Genomic DNA, 24,238 nt, shown 5'->3' on the forward strand with positions numbered 1-24,238 from the left:
ATAAACACTATTGGAGTTAGTCAGATTATAAACACTACTGGAGTTAGTCAGATTATAAACACTACTGGAGTTAGTCAGATTAGAAACACTACTGGAGTTAGTCAGATTATAAACACTAGTGGAGTTGGTCAGATTACAAACTACTGGAGTTAGTCAGATTACAAACTACTTGAGTTAGTCAGATTATAAACACTACTGGAGTTAGTCAGATTACAAACACTACTGGAGTTAGTCAGATTAGAAACACTGCTGGAGTTAGTCAGATTACAAACACTACTGGAGTTAGTCAGATTAGAAACACTACTGGAGTTAGTCAGATTACAAACACTACTGGAGTTAGTCAGACTACAAACTACTGGAGTTAGTCAGATTATAAACACTACTGGAGTTAGTCAGATTATAAACACTACTGGAGTTAGTAAGATTATAAACACTACTGGAGTTAGTCAGATTATAAACACTACTGGAGTTAGTCAGATTAGAAACTACTGGAGTTAGTCAGATTATAAACACTACTGGAGTTAGTCAGATTACAAACTACTGGAGTTAGTCAGATTACAAACACTACTGGAGTTAGTCAGATTACAAACTACTGGAGTTAGTCAGATAATAAACACTACTGAAGTTAGTCAGATTATAAACACTACTGGAGTTAGTCAGATTATAAACACTACTGGAGTTAGTCAGATTATAAACACTACTGGAGTTAGTCAGATTATAAACACTACTGGAGTTAGTCAGATTGCAAACTACTGGAGTTAGTCAGATTATAAACACTACTGGAGTTAGTCAGATTACAAACTACTGGAGTTAGTCAGATTATAAACACTACTGGAGTTAGTCAGATTATAAACACTACTGGAGTTAGTCAGATTATAAACACTACTGGAGTTAGTCAGATTATAAACACTACTGGAGTTAGTCAGATTATAAACACTACTGGAGTTAGTCAGATTACAAACACTACTGGAGTTAGTCAAATTAGAAACACTGCTGGAGTTAGTCAGATTACAAACACTACTGGAGTTAGTCAGATTAGAAACACTACTGGAGTTAGTCAGATTACAAACACTACTGGATTTAGTCAGATTACAAACTACTGGAGTTAGTCAGATTATAAACACTACTGGAGTTAGTCAGATTATAAACACTACTGGAGTTAGTCAGATTACAAACTACTGGAGTTAGTCAGATTACAAACTACTGGAGTTAGTCAGATAATAAACACTACTGGAGTTAGTCAGATTATAAACACTACTGGAGTTAGTCAGATTATAAACACTACTGGAGTTAGTCAGATTATAAACACTACTGGAGTTAGTCAGATTACAAACTACTGGAGTTAGTCAGATTATAAACACTACTGGAGTTAGTCAGATTACAAACTACTGGAGTTAGTCAGATTACAAACTACTGGAGTTAGTCAGATTATAAACAACTTCAAGTAAACACTACTGGAGTTAGTCAGATTATAAACTACTGGAGTTAGTCAGATTACAAACACTACTGGAGTTAGTCAGATTACAAACTACTGGAGTTAGTCAGATTATAAACACAACTGGAGTTAGTCAGATTATAAACACTACTGGAGTTAGTCAGATTCCAAACTACTGGAGTTAGTCAGATTATAAACACTACTGGAGTTAGTCAGATTATAAACACTACTGGAGTTAGTCAGATTACAAACACTACTGGAGTTAGTCAGATTATAAACACTACTGGAGTTAGTCAGATTACAAACTACTGGAGTTAGTCAGATTATAAACACTACTGGAGTTAGTCAGATTATAAACACTGCTGGAGTTAGTCAGATTACAAACTACTGGAGTTAGTCAGATTATAAACACTACTGGAGTTAGTCAGATTATAAACACTATTGGAGTTAGTCAGATTATAAACACTACTGGAGTTAGTCAGATTATAAACACTACTGGAGTTAGTCAGATTAGAAACACTACTGGAGTTAGTCAGATTATAAACACTAGTGGAGTTGGTCAGATTACAAACTACTGGAGTTAGTCAGATTACAAACTACTGGAGTTAGTCAGATTATAAACACGACTGGAGTTAGTCAGATTACAAACTACTGGAGTTAGTCAGATTACAAACTACTGGAGTTAGTCAGATTATAAACACTACTGGAGTTAGTCAGATCATAAACACTACTGGAGTTAGTCAGATTATAAACACTACTGGAGTTAGTCAGATTATAAACACTACTGGAGTTAGTCAGATTATAAACACTACTGGAGTTAGTCAGATTAGAAACTACTGGAGTTAGTCAGATTATAAACACTACTGGAGTTAGTCAGATTATAAACACTACTGGAGTTAGTCAGATTAGAAACTACTGGAGTTAGTCAGATTACAAACTACTGGAGTTAGTCAGATTATAAACACTACTGGAGTTAGTCAGATTACAAACTACTGGAGTTAGTCAGATTACAAACACTACTGGAGTTAGTCAGATTAAAAACTACTGGAGTTAGTCAGATAATAAACACTACTATAGTTAGTCAGATTATAAACACTACTGGAGTTAGTCAGATTATAAACACTGCTGGAGTTAGTCAGATTACAAACTACTGGAGTTAGTCAGATTATAAACACTACTGGAGTTAGTCAGATTATAAACACTATTGGAGTTAGTCAGATTATAAACACTACTGGAGTTAGTCAGATTATAAACACTACTGGAGTTAGTCAGATTAGAAACACTACTGGAGTTAGTCAGATTATAAACACTAGTGGAGTTGGTCAGATTACAAACTACTGGAGTTAGTCAGATTACAAACTACTGGAGTTAGTCAGATTATAAACACGACTGGAGTTAGTCAGATTACAAACGACTGGAGTTAGTCAGATTACAAACTACTGGAGTTAGTCAGATTATAAACACTACTGGAGTTAAGCAGATCATAAACACTACTGGAGTTAGTCAGATTATAAACACTACTGGAGTTAGTCAGATTATAAACACTACTGGAGTTAGTCAGATTATAAACACTACTGGAGTTAGTCAGATTAGAAACTACTGGAGTTAGTCAGATTATAAACACTACTGGAGTTAGTCAGATTATAAACACTACTGGAGTTAGTCAGATTAGAAACTACTGGAGTTAGTCAGATTACAAACTACTGGAGTTAGTCAGATTATAAACACTACTGGAGTTAGTCAGATTACAAACTACTGGAGTTAGTCAGATTATAAACACTACTGGAGTTAGTAAGATTATAAACTACTGGAGTTAGTCAGATTATAAACACTACTGGAGTTAGTCAGATTAGAAACACTAATGGAGTTAGTCAGATTACAAACTACTGGAGTTAGTCAGATTATAAACACTACTGGAGTAAGTCAGATTATAAACACTAATGGAGTTAGTCAGATTACAAACTACTGGAGTTAGTCAGATTATAAACACTACTGGAGTTAGTCAGATTATAAACACTACTGGAGTTAGTCAGATTACAAACTACTGGAGTTAGTCAGATTATAAACACTACTGGAGTTAGTCAGATTATAAACACTATTGGAGTTAGTCAGATTATAAACACTACTGGAGTTAGTCAGATTACAAACTACTGGAGTTAGTCAGATTATAAACACTACTGGAGTTAGTCAGATTATAAACACTATTGGAGTTAGTCAGATTATAAACACTACTGGAGTTAGTCAGATTAGAAACAACTTCAAGTAAACACTACTGGAGTTAGTCAGATTACAAACTACTGGAGTTAGTCAGATTATAAACACTACTGGAGTTAGTAAGATTATAAACGACTGGAGTTAGTCAGATTAGAAACAACTTCAAGTAAACACTACTGGAGTTAGTCAGATTATAAACTACTGGAGTTAGTCAGATTACAAACACTACTGGATTTAGTCAGATTACAAACTACTGGAGTTAGTCAGATTATAAACACTACTGGAGTTAGTCAGATTACAAACTACTGGAGTTAAACAGATAATAAACACTACTGGAGTTAGTCAGATTATAAACACTACTGGAGTTAGTCAGATTATAAACACTACTGGAGTTAGTAAGATTATAAACACTACTGGAGTTAGTCAGATTATAAACACTACTGGAGTTAGTCAGATTAGAAACTACTGGAGTTAGTCAGATTACAAACTACTGGAGTTAGTCAGATTATAAACACTACTGGAGTTAGTCAGATTACAAACTACTGGAGTTAGTCAGATTACAAACACTACTGGAGTTAGTCAGATTACAAACTACTGGAGTTAGTCAGATAATAAACACTACTATAGTTAGTCAGATTATAAACACTACTGGAGTTAGTCAGATTATAAACACTGCTGGAGTTAGTCAGATTACAAACTACTGGAGTTAGTCAGATTATAAACACTACTGGAGTTAGTCAGATTATAAACACTATTGGAGTTAGTCAGATTATAAACACTACTGGAGTTAGTCAGATTATAAACACTACTGGAGTTAGTCAGATTAGAAACACTACTGGAGTTAGTCAGATTATAAACACTAGTGGAGTTGGTCAGATTACAAACTACTGGAGTTAGTCAGATTACAAACTACTGGAGTTAGTCAGATTATAAACACGACTGGAGTTAGTCAGATTACAAACGACTGGAGTTAGTCAGATTACAAACTACTGGAGTTAGTCAGATTATAAACACTACTGGAGTTAAGCAGATCATAAACACTACTGGAGTTAGTCAGATTATAAACACTACTGGAGTTAGTCAGATTATAAACACTACTGGAGTTAGTCAGATTATAAACACTACTGGAGTTAGTCAGATTAGAAACTACTGGAGTTAGTCAGATTATAAACACTACTGGAGTTAGTCAGATTATAAACACTACTGGAGTTAGTCAGATTAGAAACTACTGGAGTTAGTCAGATTACAAACTACTGGAGTTAGTCAGATTATAAACACTACTGGAGTTAGTCAGATTACAAACTACTGGAGTTAGTCAGATTATAAACACTACTGGAGTTAGTAAGATTATAAACTACTGGAGTTAGTCAGATTATAAACACTACTGGAGTTAGTCAGATTAGAAACACTAATGGAGTTAGTCAGATTACAAACTACTGGAGTTAGTCAGATTATAAACACTACTGGAGTAAGTCAGATTATAAACACTAATGGAGTTAGTCAGATTACAAACTACTGGAGTTAGTCAGATTATAAACACTACTGGAGTTAGTCAGATTAGAAACACTACTGGAGTTAGTCAGATTATAAACACTACTGGAGTTAGTCAGATTACAAACTACTGGAGTTAGTCAGATTATAAACACTACTGGAGTTAGTCAGATTATAAACACTATTGGAGTTAGTCAGATTATAAACACTACTGGAGTTAGTCAGATTACAAACTACTGGAGTTAGTCAGATTATAAACACTACTGGAGTTAGTCAGATTATAAACACTATTGGAGTTAGTCAGATTATAAACACTACTGGAGTTAGTCAGATTAGAAACAACTTCAAGTAAACACTACTGGAGTTAGTCAGATTACAAACTACTGGAGTTAGTCAGATTATAAACACTACTGGAGTTAGTAAGATTATAAACGACTGGAGTTAGTCAGATTAGAAACAACTTCAAGTAAACACTACTGGAGTTAGTCAGATTATAAACTACTGGAGTTAGTCAGATTACAAACACTACTGGAGTTAGTCAGATTACAAACTACTGGAGTTAGTCAGATTATAAACACAACTGGAGTTAGTCAGATTATAAACACTACTGGAGTTAGTCAGATTCCAAACTACTGGAGTTAGTCAGATTATAAACACTACTGGAGTTAGTCAGATTATAAACACTACTGGAGTTAGTCAGATTATAAACACTACTGGAGTTAGTCAGATTACAAACACTACTGGAGTTAGTCAGATTATAAACACTACTGGAGTTAGTCAGATTACAAACTACTGGAGTTAGTCAGATTATAAACACTACTGGAGTTAGTCAGATTATAAACACTGCTGGAGTTAGTCAGATTACAAACTACTGGAGTTAGTCAGATTACAAACTACTGGAGTTAGTCAGATTATAAACACTACTGGAGTTAGTCAGATCATAAACACTACTGGAGTTAGTCAGATTATAAACACTACTGGAGTTAGTCAGATTATAAACACTACTGGAGTTAGTCAGATTATAAACACTACTGGAGTTAGTCAGATTAGAAACTACTGGAGTTAGTCAGATTATAAACACTACTGGAGTTAGTCAGATTATAAACACTACTGGAGTTAATCAGATTAGAAACTACTGGAGTTAGTCAGATTACAAACTACTGGAGTTAGTCAGATTATAAACACTACTGGAGTTAGTCAGATTACAAACTACTGGAGTTAGTCAGATTACAAACACTACTGGAGTTAGTCAGATTACAAACTACTGGAGTTAGTCAGATAATAAACACTACTATAGTTAGTCAGATTATAAACACTACTGGAGTTAGTCAGATTATAAACACTACTGGAGTTAGTCAGATTATAAACACTTCTGGAGTTAGTCAGATTACAAACTACTGGAGTTAGTCAGATTATAAACACTACTGGAGTTAGTCAGATTATAAACACTACTGGAGTTAGTCAGATTATAAACACTACTGGAGTTAGTCAGATTATAAACACTACTGGAGTTAGTCAGATTATAAACACTACTGGAGTTAGTCAGATTACAAACTACTGGAGTTAGTCAGATTATAAACACTACTGGAATTAGTCAGATTACAAACACTACTGGAGTTAGTCAGATTAGAAACACTGCTGGAGTTAGTCAGATTACAAACACTACTGGAGTTAGTCAGATTAGAAACACTACTGGAGTTAGTCAGATTACAAACACTACTGGAGTTAGTCAGACTACAAACTACTGGAGTTAGTCAGATTATAAACACTACTGGAGTTAGTCAGATTATAAACACTACTGGAGTTAGTCAGATTATAAACACTACTGGAGTTAGTCAGATTATAAACACTACTGGAGTTAGTCAGATTAGAAACTACTGGAGTTAGTCAGATTACAAACTACTGGAGTTAGTCAGATTATAAACACTACTGGAGTTAGTCAGATTACAAACTACTGGAGTTAGTCAGATTACAAACACTACTGGAGTTAGTCAGATTACAAACTACTGGAGTTAGTCAGATAATAAACACTACTGAAGTTAGTCAGATTATAAACACTACTGGAGTTAGTCAGATTATAAACACTACTGGAGTTAGTCAGATTATAAACACTACTGGAGTTAGTCAGATTATAAACACTACTGGAGTTAGTCAGATTACAAACTACTGGAGTTAGTCAGATTATAAACACTACTGGAGTTAGTCAGATTACAAACACTACTGGAGTTAGTCAAATTAGAAACACTGCTGGAGTTAGTCAGATTACAAACACTACTGGAGTTAGTCAGATTAGAAACACTACTGGAGTTAGTCAGATTACAAACACTACTGGATTTAGTCAGATTACAAACTACTGGAGTTAGTCAGATTATAAACACTACTGGAGTTAGTCAGATTATAAACACTACTGGAGTTAGTCAGATTACAAACTACTGGAGTTAAACAGATAATAAACACTACTGGAGTTAGTCAGATTATAAACACTACTGGAGTTAGTCAGATTATAAACACTACTGGAGTTAGTCAGATTACAAACTACTGGAGTTAGTCAGATTATAAACACTACTGGAGTTAGTCAGATTACAAACTACTGGAGTTAGTCAGATTACAAACTACTGGAGTTAGTCAGATTATAAACACTACTGGGGTTAGTCAGATTATAAACACTACTGGAGTTAGTCAGATTATAAACACTACTGGAGTTAGTCAGATTATAAACACTACTGGAGTTAGTCAGATTACAAATTACTGGAGTTAGTCAGATTATAAACACTACTGGAGTTAGTCAGATTACAAACACCACTGGAGTTAGTCAGATTACAAACACTACTGGAGTTAGTCAGATTAGAAACACTACTGGAGTTAGTCAGATTACAAACACTACTGGAGTTAGTCAGATTACAAACTACTGGAGTTAGTCAGATTATAAACACTACTGGAGTTAGTCAGATTATAAACACTACTGGAGTTAGTCAGATTATAAACACTACTGGAGTTAGTCAGATTATAAACACTACTGGAGTTAGTCAGATTATAAACACTACTGGAGTTAGTCAGATTATAAACACTACTGGAGTTAGTCAGATTATAAACACTACTGGAGTTAGTCAGATTGCAAACTACTGGGGTTAGTCAGATTATAAACACTACTGGAGTTAGTCAGATTACAAACTACTGGAGTTAGTCAGATTATAAACACTACTGGAGTTAGTCAGATTATAAACACTACTGGAGTTAGTCAGATTAGAAACACTGCTGGAGTTAGTCAGATTATAAACACTACTGGAGTTAGTCAGATTATAAACACTACTGGAGTTAGTCAGATTACAAACTACTTGAGTTAGTCAGATTATAAACACTACTGGAGTTAGTCAGATTACAAACACTACTGGAGTTAGTCAGATTAGAAACACTGCTGGAGTTAGTCAGATTACAAACACTACTGGAGTTAGTCAGATTAGAAACACTACTGGAGTTAGTCAGATTACAAACACTACTGGAGTTAGTCAGACTACAAACTACTGGAGTTAGTCAGATTATAAACACTACTGGAGTTAGTCAGATTATAAACACTACTGGAGTTAGTAAGATTATAAACACTACTGGAGTTAGTCAGATTATAAACACTACTGGAGTTAGTCAGATTAGAAACTACTGGAGTTAGTCAGATTATAAACACTACTGGAGTTAGTCAGATTACAAACTACTGGAGTTAGTCAGATTACAAACACTACTGGAGTTAGTCAGATTACAAACTACTGGAGTTAGTCAGATAATAAACACTACTGAAGTTAGTCAGATTATAAACACTACTGGAGTTAGTCAGATTATAAACACTACTGGAGTTAGTCAGATTATAAACACTACTGGAGTTAGTCAGATTATAAACACTACTGGAGTTAGTCAGATTGCAAACTACTGGAGTTAGTCAGATTATAAACACTACTGGAGTTAGTCAGATTACAAACTACTGGAGTTAGTCAGATTATAAACACTACTGGAGTTAGTCAGATTATAAACACTACTGGAGTTAGTCAGATTATAAACACTACTGGAGTTAGTCAGATTATAAACACTACTGGAGTTAGTCAGATTATAAACACTACTGGAGTTAGTCAGATTACAAACACTACTGGAGTTAGTCAAATTAGAAACACTGCTGGAGTTAGTCAGATTACAAACACTACTGGAGTTAGTCAGATTAGAAACACTACTGGAGTTAGTCAGATTACAAACACTACTGGATTTAGTCAGATTACAAACTACTGGAGTTAGTCAGATTATAAACACTACTGGAGTTAGTCAGATTATAAACACTACTGGAGTTAGTCAGATTACAAACTACTGGAGTTAGTCAGATTACAAACTACTGGAGTTAGTCAGATAATAAACACTACTGGAGTTAGTCAGATTATAAACACTACTGGAGTTAGTCAGATTATAAACACTACTGGAGTTAGTCAGATTATAAACACTACTGGAGTTAGTCAGATTACAAACTACTGGAGTTAGTCAGATTATAAACACTACTGGAGTTAGTCAGATTACAAACTACTGGAGTTAGTCAGATTACAAACTACTGGAGTTAGTCAGATTATAAACAACTTCAAGTAAACACTACTGGAGTTAGTCAGATTATAAACTACTGGAGTTAGTCAGATTACAAACACTACTGGAGTTAGTCAGATTACAAACTACTGGAGTTAGTCAGATTATAAACACAACTGGAGTTAGTCAGATTATAAACACTACTGGAGTTAGTCAGATTCCAAACTACTGGAGTTAGTCAGATTATAAACACTACTGGAGTTAGTCAGATTATAAACACTACTGGAGTTAGTCAGATTACAAACACTACTGGAGTTAGTCAGATTATAAACACTACTGGAGTTAGTCAGATTACAAACTACTGGAGTTAGTCAGATTATAAACACTACTGGAGTTAGTCAGATTATAAACACTGCTGGAGTTAGTCAGATTACAAACTACTGGAGTTAGTCAGATTATAAACACTACTGGAGTTAGTCAGATTATAAACACTATTGGAGTTAGTCAGATTATAAACACTACTGGAGTTAGTCAGATTATAAACACTACTGGAGTTAGTCAGATTAGAAACACTACTGGAGTTAGTCAGATTATAAACACTAGTGGAGTTGGTCAGATTACAAACTACTGGAGTTAGTCAGATTACAAACTACTTGAGTTAGTCAGATTATAAACACTACTGGAGTTAGTCAGATTACAAACACTACTGGAGTTAGTCAGATTAGAAACACTGCTGGAGTTAGTCAGATTACAAACACTACTGGAGTTAGTCAGATTAGAAACACTACTGGAGTTAGTCAGATTACAAACACTACTGGAGTTAGTCAGACTACAAACTACTGGAGTTAGTCAGATTATAAACACTACTGGAGTTAGTCAGATTATAAACACTACTGGAGTTAGTAAGATTATAAACACTACTGGAGTTAGTCAGATTATAAACACTACTGGAGTTAGTCAGATTAGAAACTACTGGAGTTAGTCAGATTATAAACACTACTGGAGTTAGTCAGATTACAAACTACTGGAGTTAGTCAGATTACAAACACTACTGGAGTTAGTCAGATTACAAACTACTGGAGTTAGTCAGATAATAAACACTACTGAAGTTAGTCAGATTATAAACACTACTGGAGTTAGTCAGATTATAAACACTACTGGAGTTAGTCAGATTATAAACACTACTGGAGTTAGTCAGATTATAAACACTACTGGAGTTAGTCAGATTGCAAACTACTGGAGTTAGTCAGATTATAAACACTACTGGAGTTAGTCAGATTACAAACTACTGGAGTTAGTCAGATTATAAACACTACTGGAGTTAGTCAGATTATAAACACTACTGGAGTTAGTCAGATTATAAACACTACTGGAGTTAGTCAGATTATAAACACTACTGGAGTTAGTCAGATTATAAACACTACTGGAGTTAGTCAGATTACAAACACTACTGGAGTTAGTCAAATTAGAAACACTGCTGGAGTTAGTCAGATTACAAACACTACTGGAGTTAGTCAGATTAGAAACACTACTGGAGTTAGTCAGATTACAAACACTACTGGATTTAGTCAGATTACAAACTACTGGAGTTAGTCAGATTATAAACACTACTGGAGTTAGTCAGATTATAAACACTACTGGAGTTAGTCAGATTACAAACTACTGGAGTTAGTCAGATTACAAACTACTGGAGTTAGTCAGATAATAAACACTACTGGAGTTAGTCAGATTATAAACACTACTGGAGTTAGTCAGATTATAAACACTACTGGAGTTAGTCAGATTATAAACACTACTGGAGTTAGTCAGATTACAAACTACTGGAGTTAGTCAGATTATAAACACTACTGGAGTTAGTCAGATTACAAACTACTGGAGTTAGTCAGATTACAAACTACTGGAGTTAGTCAGATTATAAACAACTTCAAGTAAACACTACTGGAGTTAGTCAGATTATAAACTACTGGAGTTAGTCAGATTACAAACACTACTGGAGTTAGTCAGATTACAAACTACTGGAGTTAGTCAGATTATAAACACAACTGGAGTTAGTCAGATTATAAACACTACTGGAGTTAGTCAGATTCCAAACTACTGGAGTTAGTCAGATTATAAACACTACTGGAGTTAGTCAGATTATAAACACTACTGGAGTTAGTCAGATTACAAACACTACTGGAGTTAGTCAGATTATAAACACTACTGGAGTTAGTCAGATTACAAACTACTGGAGTTAGTCAGATTATAAACACTACTGGAGTTAGTCAGATTATAAACACTGCTGGAGTTAGTCAGATTACAAACTACTGGAGTTAGTCAGATTATAAACACTACTGGAGTTAGTCAGATTATAAACACTATTGGAGTTAGTCAGATTATAAACACTACTGGAGTTAGTCAGATTATAAACACTACTGGAGTTAGTCAGATTAGAAACACTACTGGAGTTAGTCAGATTATAAACACTAGTGGAGTTGGTCAGATTACAAACTACTGGAGTTAGTCAGATTACAAACTACTGGAGTTAGTCAGATTATAAACACGACTGGAGTTAGTCAGATTACAAACTACTGGAGTTAGTCAGATTACAAACTACTGGAGTTAGTCAGATTATAAACACTACTGGAGTTAGTCAGATCATAAACACTACTGGAGTTAGTCAGATTATAAACACTACTGGAGTTAGTCAGATTATAAACACTACTGGAGTTAGTCAGATTATAAACACTACTGGAGTTAGTCAGATTAGAAACTACTGGAGTTAGTCAGATTATAAACACTACTGGAGTTAGTCAGATTATAAACACTACTGGAGTTAGTCAGATTAGAAACTACTGGAGTTAGTCAGATTACAAACTACTGGAGTTAGTCAGATTATAAACACTACTGGAGTTAGTCAGATTACAAACTACTGGAGTTAGTCAGATTACAAACACTACTGGAGTTAGTCAGATTAAAAACTACTGGAGTTAGTCAGATAATAAACACTACTATAGTTAGTCAGATTATAAACACTACTGGAGTTAGTCAGATTATAAACACTGCTGGAGTTAGTCAGATTACAAACTACTGGAGTTAGTCAGATTATAAACACTACTGGAGTTAGTCAGATTATAAACACTATTGGAGTTAGTCAGATTATAAACACTACTGGAGTTAGTCAGATTATAAACACTACTGGAGTTAGTCAGATTAGAAACACTACTGGAGTTAGTCAGATTATAAACACTAGTGGAGTTGGTCAGATTACAAACTACTGGAGTTAGTCAGATTACAAACTACTGGAGTTAGTCAGATTATAAACACGACTGGAGTTAGTCAGATTACAAACGACTGGAGTTAGTCAGATTACAAACTACTGGAGTTAGTCAGATTATAAACACTACTGGAGTTAAGCAGATCATAAACACTACTGGAGTTAGTCAGATTATAAACACTACTGGAGTTAGTCAGATTATAAACACTACTGGAGTTAGTCAGATTATAAACACTACTGGAGTTAGTCAGATTAGAAACTACTGGAGTTAGTCAGATTATAAACACTACTGGAGTTAGTCAGATTATAAACACTACTGGAGTTAGTCAGATTAGAAACTACTGGAGTTAGTCAGATTACAAACTACTGGAGTTAGTCAGATTATAAACACTACTGGAGTTAGTCAGATTACAAACTACTGGAGTTAGTCAGATTATAAACACTACTGGAGTTAGTAAGATTATAAACTACTGGAGTTAGTCAGATTATAAACACTACTGGAGTTAGTCAGATTAGAAACACTAATGGAGTTAGTCAGATTACAAACTACTGGAGTTAGTCAGATTATAAACACTACTGGAGTAAGTCAGATTATAAACACTAATGGAGTTAGTCAGATTACAAACTACTGGAGTTAGTCAGATTATAAACACTACTGGAGTTAGTCAGATTATAAACACTACTGGAGTTAGTCAGATTACAAACTACTGGAGTTAGTCAGATTATAAACACTACTGGAGTTAGTCAGATTATAAACACTATTGGAGTTAGTCAGATTATAAACACTACTGGAGTTAGTCAGATTACAAACTACTGGAGTTAGTCAGATTATAAACACTACTGGAGTTAGTCAGATTATAAACACTATTGGAGTTAGTCAGATTATAAACACTACTGGAGTTAGTCAGATTAGAAACAACTTCAAGTAAACACTACTGGAGTTAGTCAGATTACAAACTACTGGAGTTAGTCAGATTATAAACACTACTGGAGTTAGTAAGATTATAAACGACTGGAGTTAGTCAGATTAGAAACAACTTCAAGTAAACACTACTGGAGTTAGTCAGATTATAAACTACTGGAGTTAGTCAGATTACAAACACTACTGGAGTTAGTCAGATTACAAACTACTGGAGTTAGTCAGATTATAAACACAACTGGAGTTAGTCAGATTATAAACACTACTGGAGTTAGTCAGATTCCAAACTACTGGAGTTAGTCAGATTATAAACACTACTGGAGTTAGTCAGATTATAAACACTACTGGAGTTAGTCAGATTATAAACACTACTGGAGTTAGTCAGATTACAAACACTACTGGAGTTAGTCAGATTATAAACACTACTGGAGTTAGTCAGATTACAAACTACTGGAGTTAGTCAGATTATAAACACTACTGGAGTTAGTCAGATTATAAACACTGCTGGAGTTAGTCAGATTACAAACTACTGGAGTTAGTCAGATTACAAACTACTGGAGTTAGTCAGATTATAAACACTACTGGAGTTAGTCAGATCATAAACACTACTGGAGTTAGTCAGATTATAAACACTACTGGAGTTAGTCAGATTATAAACACTACTGGAGTTAGTCAGATTATAAACACTACTGGAGTTAGTCAGATTAGAAACTACTGGAGTTAGTCAGATTATAAACACTACTGGAGTTAGTCAGATTATAAACACTACTGGAGTTAGTCAGATTAGAAACTACTGGAGTTAGTCAGATTACAAACTACTGGAGTTAGTCAGATTATAAACACTACTGGAGTTAGTCAGATTACAAACTACTGGAGTTAGTCAGATTACAAACACTACTGGAGTTAGTCAGATTACAAACTACTGGAGTTAGTCAGATAATAAACACTACTATAGTTAGTCAGATTATAAACACTACTGGAGTTAGTCAGATTATAAACACTACTGGAGTTAGTCAGATTATAAACACTTCTGGAGTTAGTCAGATTACAAACTACTGGAGTTAGTCAGATTATAAACACTACTGGAGTTAGTCAGATTATAAACACTACTGGAGTTAGTCAGATTATAAACACTACTGGAGTTAGTCAGATTATAAACACTACTGGAGTTAGTCAGATTATAAACACTGCTGGAGTTAGTCAGATTACAAACACTACTGGAGTTAGTCAGATTACAAACTACTGGAGTTAGTCAGATTATAAACACAACTGGAGTTAGTCAGATTATAAACACTACTGGAGTTAGTCAGATTCCAAACTACTGGAGTTAGTCAGATTATAAACACTACTGGAGTTAGTCAGATTATAAACACTACTGGAGTTAGTCAGATTACAAACACTACTGGAGTTAGTCAGATTACAAACTACTGGAGTTAGTCAGATTATAAACACTACTGGAGTTAGTCAGATTATAAACACTACTGGAGTTAGTCAGATTACAAACTACTGGAGTTAGTCAGATTACAAACTACTGGAGTTAAACAGATAATAAACACTACTGGAGTTAGTCAGATTATAAACACTACTGGAGTTAGTCAGATTATAAACACTACTGGAGTTAGTCAGATTACAAACTACTGGAGTTAGTCAGATTATAAACACTACTGGAGTTAGTCAGATTACAAACTACTGGAGTTAGTCAGATTACAAACTACTGGAGTTAGTCAGATTATAAACACTACTGGGGTTAGTCAGATTATAAACACTACTGGAGTTAGTCAGATTATAAACACTACTGGAGTTAGTCAGATTATAAACACTACTGGAGTTAGTCAGATTACAAATTACTGGAGTTAGTCAGATTATAAACACTACTGGAGTTAGTCAGATTACAAACACCACTGGAGTTAGTCAGATTACAAACACTACTGGAGTTAGTCAGATTAGAAACACTACTGGAGTTAGTCAGATTACAAACACTACTGGAGTTAGTCAGATTACAAACTACTGGAGTTAGTCAGATTATAAACACTACTGGAGTTAGTCAGATTATAAACACTACTGGAGTTAGTCAGATTATAAACACTACTGGAGTTAGTCAGATTATAAACACTACTGGAGTTAGTCAGATTATAAACACTACTGGAGTTAGTCAGATTATAAACACTACTGGAGTTAGTCAGATTATAAACACTACTGGAGTTAGTCAGATTGCAAACTACTGGGGTTAGTCAGATTATAAACACTACTGGAGTTAGTCAGATTACAAACTACTGGAGTTAGTCAGATTATAAACACTACTGGAGTTAGTCAGATTATAAACACTACTGGAGTTAGTCAGATTAGAAACACTGCTGGAGTTAGTCAGATTATAAACACTACTGGAGTTAGTCAGATTATAAACACTACTGGAGTTAGTCAGATTACAAACTACTTGAGTTAGTCAGATTATAAACACTACTGGAGTTAGTCAGATTACAAACACTACTGGAGTTAGTCAGATTAGAAACACTGCTGGAGTTAGTCAGATTACAAACACTACTGGAGTTAGTCAGATTAGAAACACTACTGGAGTTAGTCAGATTACAAACACTACTGGAGTTAGTCAGACTACAAACTACTGGAGTTAGTCAGATTATAAACACTACTGGAGTTAGTCAGATTATAAACACTACTGGAGTTAGTCAGATTATAAACACTACTGGAGTTAGTCAGATTATAAACACTACTGGAGTTAGTCAGATTAGAAACTACTGGAGTTAGTCAGATTATAAACACTACTGGAGTTAGTCAGATTACAAACTACTGGAGTTAGTCAGATTACAAACACTACTGGAGTTAGTCAGATTACAAACTACTGGAGTTAGTCAGATAATAAACACTACTGAAGTTAGTCAGATTATAAACACTACTGGAGTTAGTCAGATTATAAACACTACTGGAGTTAGTCAGATTATAAACACTACTGGAGTTAGTCAGATTATAAACACTACTGGAGTTAGTCAGATTGCAAACTACTGGAGTTAGTCAGATTATAAACACTACTGGAGTTAGTCAGATTACAAACTACTGGAGTTAGTCAGATTATAAACACTACTGGAGTTAGTCAGATTATAAACACTACTGGAGTTAGTCAGATTATAAACACTACTGGAGTTAGTCAGATTATAAACACTACTGGAGTTAGTCAGATTATAAACACTACTGGAGTTAGTCAGATTACAAACACTACTGGAGTTAGTCAAATTAGAAACACTGCTGGAGTTAGTCAGATTACAAACACTACTGGAGTTAGTCAGATTAGAAACACTACTGGAGTTAGTCAGATTACAAACACTACTGGATTTAGTCAGATTACAAACTACTGGAGTTAGTCAGATTATAAACACTACTGGAGTTAGTCAGATTATAAACACTACTGGAGTTAGTCAGATTACAAACTACTGGAGTTAGTCAGATTACAAACTACTGGAGTTAGTCAGATAATAAACACTACTGGAGTTAGTCAGATTATAAACACTACTGGAGTTAGTCAGATTATAAACACTACTGGAGTTAGTCAGATTATAAACACTACTGGAGTTAGTCAGATTACAAACTACTGGAGTTAGTCAGATTATAAACACTACTGGAGTTAGTCAGATTACAAACTACTGGAGTTAGTCAGATTACAAACTACTGGAGTTAGTCAGATTATAAACACTACTGGGGTTAGTCAGATTATAAACACTACTGGAGTTAGTCAGATTATAAACACTACTGGAGTTAGTCAGATTATAAACACTACTGGAGTTAGTCAGATTATAAACACTACTGGAGTTAGTCAGATTACAAATTACTGGAGTTAGTCAGATTATAAACACTACTGGAGTTAGTCAGATTACAAACACCACTGGAGTTAGTCAGATTACAAACACTACTGGAGTTAGTCAGATTACAAACACTACTGGAGTTAGTCAGATTAGAAACACTACTGGAGTTAGTCAGATTACAAACACTACTGGAGTTAGTCAGATTACAAACTACTGGAGTTAGTCAGATTATAAACACTACTGGTTTTAGTCAGATTATAAACACTACTGGAGTTAGTCAGATTATAAACACTACTGGAGTTAGTCAGATTACAAACTACTGGAGTTAGTCAGATTATAAACACTACTGGAGTTAGTCAGATTAGAAACACTACTGGAGTTAGTCAGATTATAAACACTACTGGAGTTAGTCAGATTACAAACTACTGGAGTTAGTCATATTATAAACACTACTGGAGTTAGTCAGATTATAAACACTACTGGAGTTAGTCAGATTAGAAACACTACTGGAGTTAGTCAGATTATAAACACTACTGGAGTTAGTCAGATTACAAACAACTTCAAGTAAACACTACTGGAGTTAGTCAGATTACAAACTACTGGAGTTAGTCAGATTACAAACTACTGGAGTTAGTCAGATTATAAACACTACTGGAGTTAGTCAGATTAGAAACAACTTCAAGTAAACACTACTGGAGTTAGTCAGATTACAAACTACTGGAGTTAGTCAGATTATAAACACTACTGGAGTTAGTCAGATTAGAAACAACTTCAAGTAAACACTACTGGAGTTAGTCAGATTACAAACTACTGGAGTTAGTCAGATTACAAACTACTGGAGTTAGTCAGATTAGAAACAACTTCAAGTAAACACTACTGGAGTTAGTCAGATTACAAACTACTGGAGTTAGTCAGATTATAAACACTACTGGAGTTAGTCAGATTAGAAACAACTTCAAGTAAACACTACTGGAGTTAGTCAGATTACAAACTACTGGAGTTAGTCAGATTATAAACACTACTGGAGTTAGTCAGATTAGAAACAACTTCAAGTAAACACTACTGGAGTTAGTCAGATTACAAACTACTGGAGTTAGTCAGATTACAAACTACTGGAGTTAGTCAGATTAGAAACAACTTCAAGTAAACACTACTGGAGTTAGTCAGATTACAAACTACTGGAGTTAGTCAGATTATAAACACTACTGGAGTTAGTCAGATTAGAAACAACTTCAAGTAAACACTACTGGAGTTAGTCAGATTACAAACTACTGGAGTTAGTCAGATTATAAACACTACTGGAGTTAGTCAGATTAGAAACAACTTCAAGTAAACACTACTGGAGTTAGTCAGATTACAAACTACTGGAGTTAGTCAGATTACAAACTACTGGAGTTAGTCAGATTACAAACAAGTAAACACTACTGGAGTTAGTCAGATTACAAACAAGTAAACACTACTGGAGTTAGTCAGATTACAAACAAGTAAACACTACTGGAGTTAGTCAAATTACCACTTTACTGCCATTATTGTATTCTACTGCCATTATTTATTATGTATACTTACTATGTACCACTGCTGCTAAAAATATTTGCACTAAGTTCTCTTTTACCTCCTATATTTATTTCAATCATACATTAATTTTCTTTGCCAATGTTTATACTGTATATAGTCCTGTATAGTGTGTGTACATCGTGTCTGTTATGTACCCCAGTAAGGAGACGCAACACAAGGCCACAGACAGGGTAGGTGAGGGTGCAGTGACACAAAACCAGGGAAACAATTAGCAAAATAATAGTGTTTATTTATAAAACACAGCAACACAGAGATCAAGGAGGACTACCTAGTGGCACCAAATTAAATATAAAAGGAAATTAAATCCAACCCCCCCCTTACAGGCGCTGACACCCAAAAGTACAGGTGGCGGTGTTCACTCTAAGGCTGGTGTCTTTAACATCAGGTCACCTACGTGATGCAAACTTTAGACCCCAGGGTATCTTCCTGTCCTCAATTGTCCCTGTGTGCGAAACAAAAGATTAATACAAAAGAAAGACAATCACCATAGGCTGGGTGCTAAACAAATATACAAAGGGTTAAGGTTAGACAGAAATGTGCAATAAACTATAATGACCTAAATACAATACAATAAACCAGAGCTTCAGGTACCAGCTCTACACCAAATACACAACACTGACAATAATTCCTATGCTAACAAAATAATGAACCAGAGATTTCACCTGCTCTCACACACAATGAGCTCACACAGAGCTTTGACCAGCTCTCACACCAAAATTAGCTAAGAGCCTCAGCTCTATACCAAAACACACAAAAAGCTCTCCCACACAGACAGAGAATAGTTACAACAACAATGAATCAGAGAGCTCACTAACACGGCACACAATGGGGTATATGAAGGGGTGTGGAGCTTAATTGCTGACGAGCCTCAGCTGCTGCTGCACTGGGGTGAGTTGCTGATTGACCAGCTGCTGCTGCAACTGCGACTGGGAGACACCTGAGAATGGGGATATGTAGACACAAGAGGGAGACAAGACAACAACAAACAAAACATGCCTATATATACAACAGATAACATACATAACTCCCTCTATATACATACATAAGGACAGAGTCCGTAACAGTGTCCCAGATCAGTGTAACAGATCAAAAAAAAATCAAACCTCTACTGCTCCTCTACTACTACTCCACCACTCCACTCCAAACTGATTTTGTGACTCCTATTGTTCTGGACCGGGCCAGATTTCACTCCTCCACTGCCTCCCACAGGCTGTGGAGATTTTAATTTTTATTCGTTCCAAATGTCCCAGCCCCATCCGATTTCTTAGCTTTTTTCACTGTTTACTTATCATGCATTGCAACACTAATATATGGTCAGTACCCCAAGTCATACTGCCCATATAAAAATTATCTTGGGGGTCTGAGGGCAGTAGCCCCCGACCCCCTCCCTGGGGAAGCACTTAAGTTAAGTACCCTCCCGTTGTTCACGTTTAGACCCAACCACCAGACCCCGAAAATTAACACCTGAGTGCTAGTTCTAAAGTGGTAGAAGAGTGGCAGAAGCACAGCAGTAGGGTACTGAATCTGAAGTGCTTCATCTGTATGTTACTTTATGTTTATAGTATCCTATATGCAGGGGCATAACTATGGGGGGGGACACATGGGACATGTCCCCTGCATGTTTTCAGAATGCAGTTATTGTCCCATGCACGATAATAAATGGTGACGCGACGTGATAGGACCACACGGAAAACGGCTGATTGTCCGTCTCTGAGCCATTGTCATGTAAAGTCAAGTGAGCACCCGGCGCTAAGTACTACCGACCACAGCTGTCTTTGCATATCAACAACAGCCCAGTCTTCAGGTGTGCTCAAATAGGCTACATAACACCCCTCCCCTCAAAGTTTGGTGTGAAACTGTGAACGATGGTCTGTGTGACTGAGATTGCCATGAAATGCAACAGCATTGCTTGGTGTCTGTGAAATATCTGTCTGTCTGTCTGTCTGTCTGTCTGTATTTAAAAGCCTCTAGGCTGTTGTTTTATACATTGTAGATAATAAATAGCGTGATATCTCTCTCTCTCTCTCTCTCTCTCTCTCTCTCTCTCTCTCTCTCTGTCTCTCTCTCTCTCTCTCTCTCTCTCTCTCTCTCTCTCTCTCTCTCTCTCTCTCGCTCTCTCTCACACACACACACTATGCAGTACGCACGTTCCGAGACTTGCGCGGCATTATGACTTGTCATAAGTGAATTGTATATAGAAACAACTCACCAAAATTGACTTGCACAACTGATTAAAAAAAATCTACGAAAAGGGGGGACCCCCCCTTCACCCCCCACCCCCCGCGACCATACAACTATACGTAGCACCCAGTGGCGGCTGCTGACCCATTTTTTTGGTGAAGCACAAATTATTATATTATATTATATGTTAAATTATATTTTTAAAACATCCCCCAATGTGTGTGTCAGTGGTGGCTGTGAGTTAAAAATATTGGGGAGGACGGGAGAGATAAAAATGTAATAAAGAAGTACAGACACACAGTGTGGTTATGAAGACAGCAGACAGACACTACAGTTAAAGACAACAGGCACTAGTAATAAATACCTTGGAGTAACTCTTGACACACACGCCTCACTTACAAACATCACATCAATAGCTTAGTCAAGAAGGCAAATCAAAAACTATTTGTTTACAGCCAGATCAGACAATTTTTCTCACCCTCACTGTTTCAAACACATATCTACATGCAATTTTTCTTTCACCAATATCTTACTGTCTCCCAATCCGGTCCCTCACAACAAAGGAAATTATAGGACATTATATGGGTAGGCGGGCTGGGGGAAACTGTACAACTGTAGCACTGTACATTGGAATATCGACGAAACCATACTTGGTAGAAGAGGGTCTCGTGTATTCTTGGGTTAGGTAATTTACTGTACATTGGAGGGGGTTGGGTTAGGACATTCACATGCACATCACTCAGCACTATAGGAAATGAACGACACACACACGCGCGTGCACACACACACACACACACACACACACACACACACACACACAGAGACCAGACCACAGCGGACCCACAGCGAATTAATTCATAATCAACACAGGCTCCAACTCAATATCAATAACCACGGCGCGCGTCGCCAACACACACTCATGTGCGCCGCACATCGCCAACACACACAGCTACTAAATATAAAAAAAAATATTTTCACTCACCATTGAGACGTTACTTCTTACGAGGAAATAGTGTCCCTCCCATCTGATCACTTGTAAATGAAATCCATCCTTCGATATTTTCTGATGAAACGTTCAATGATCTCCTCTGCTTGCAAACAGTTGCAAATCCAGCAATGCAACAAACAGCAGTCTTTTGTGATCTAATCGATCCTTCATTTGCGTGAGGATGCTGTCGAAATCCACTAAACATTGTTCTGTTGATGCGGGACACACGTTCCATTTTCGGGACTGTCCGAGTCCGACAGGTGGTCACTCAGACAGTCACCCAACGTCTTCGGCAGGTAACAAAACACTCCACTGGTAGCTGCGGTGGTAGCACTCCGGTAAACCCTCTTGGGCAGGTAACAAAACACTCCACTGGTAGCTGCGGTGGTAGCACTCCGGTAAGCCCTCTTGGGCAGGTAACAAAACACTCCACTGGTAGCTGCGGTGGTAGCACTTTAGCTATGTTAGCTACAACAAGTTAGCTTACAGACAGTCCAAGACGTCATGTTCACGTCAACTACACTACTTCAACTGAGATAAAAAATATATATATATCATCAAACGATGCAGTGCACAATAGGTTGATGAAGTTCAACAATTGAATAAAGATCTTAAAATATGAATTATTATATTAGGCAAATGAATCTCTTCTTTTCTATGAATGTCAGTCTCTTTCAAGGCAAATTACACACGTGAGATGATGACAGAAAAATCTAGAACATATTGACGTCACAGTCCAGCTGCAGTTTCGTAGCATTAGCTGGCACCATTCTCTGATTGGATCTTAAGTTTGTCAACACAATGTGGCACGGCGTGAACGCCAATCAAATACCCTTAAGCCAATCCCGTGCACTTTTTTTGCAGTGAGTGATTGACAGCTGGCCATCAAATGTGTTATGGGATCAGGCCAGGTCAGAGAGCTCAGAGCTGTCACTTGGAAATGTTTGAAGAAAAGAAAAATTCACTGGCATTGTTTTTTTCACAGTGGAAAACATTTATAATAAAAAATTATAATAAACAAAAATAATAATAAATAAATAAAAATATATATGTATATTAACACTTTGGATGCCAGCCACGACAATTGTCGTCTTATCAGACCCCCCATTGAGTGCCGACGACGACAAATGTTGTTTGTTTGCCGTATTTATTTTTATTTAATTCATATTTCATCAATCGAGCCTCGGGTTAGTGCTGCAGAGTCTCTCTGAGCTCAATTGGGAAGATACCGCCCCCTATCGTCTCTCCCTGTGTAACTGCACCCCATCAGCTCAGATTGATGCAGGGGGAGTGGTTAGTTTGCTCATTTTATTTTTCCGTCAAGGCCTCTGAAGAGACCAAGTGATCGCCGGCCCTCAGAACAGCGACTATTTTGTATTTACAGTACCAACACTGTAATCAATAAGCGTGATCGATATTTGGAATGGCGATCAGGAATTGGAATAATCTTTTTGGATAACATCTGATCTCAGGTAAGGAATCTATTTTACCAGTCTTAGGATAATCAGACCTGTTTTCACGGAGATATAAGTGTTTGCCCTATGCTGTGTGTGGCTGTGTGGCTGTGATCGTTGATGAGGAAATAAGAAAATCGATATTTCAGCCCGCCTCTATAGCGTGCATAAGTACACATATACTATCGATAATCTAGCGTTTATTTGAAAACGATTCATAAATAGGCAGAAAAATTACAACGTTTTTGTGTATTCTAGAATATTCCAGTAAATACCTTTTATCACGGAATCTTAAAGGGGAACTATCTTATAAATGGCCTTTTTGAGTGTTTAGCATTGTTTCCTAGCTATGTGAACTTATATTA

Source organism: Notolepis coatsorum (genome assembly GCF_963971535.1).
Source record: "Notolepis coatsorum genome assembly, chromosome: 5".
NCBI lineage: Eukaryota > Metazoa > Chordata > Actinopteri > Aulopiformes > Paralepididae > Notolepis > Notolepis coatsorum.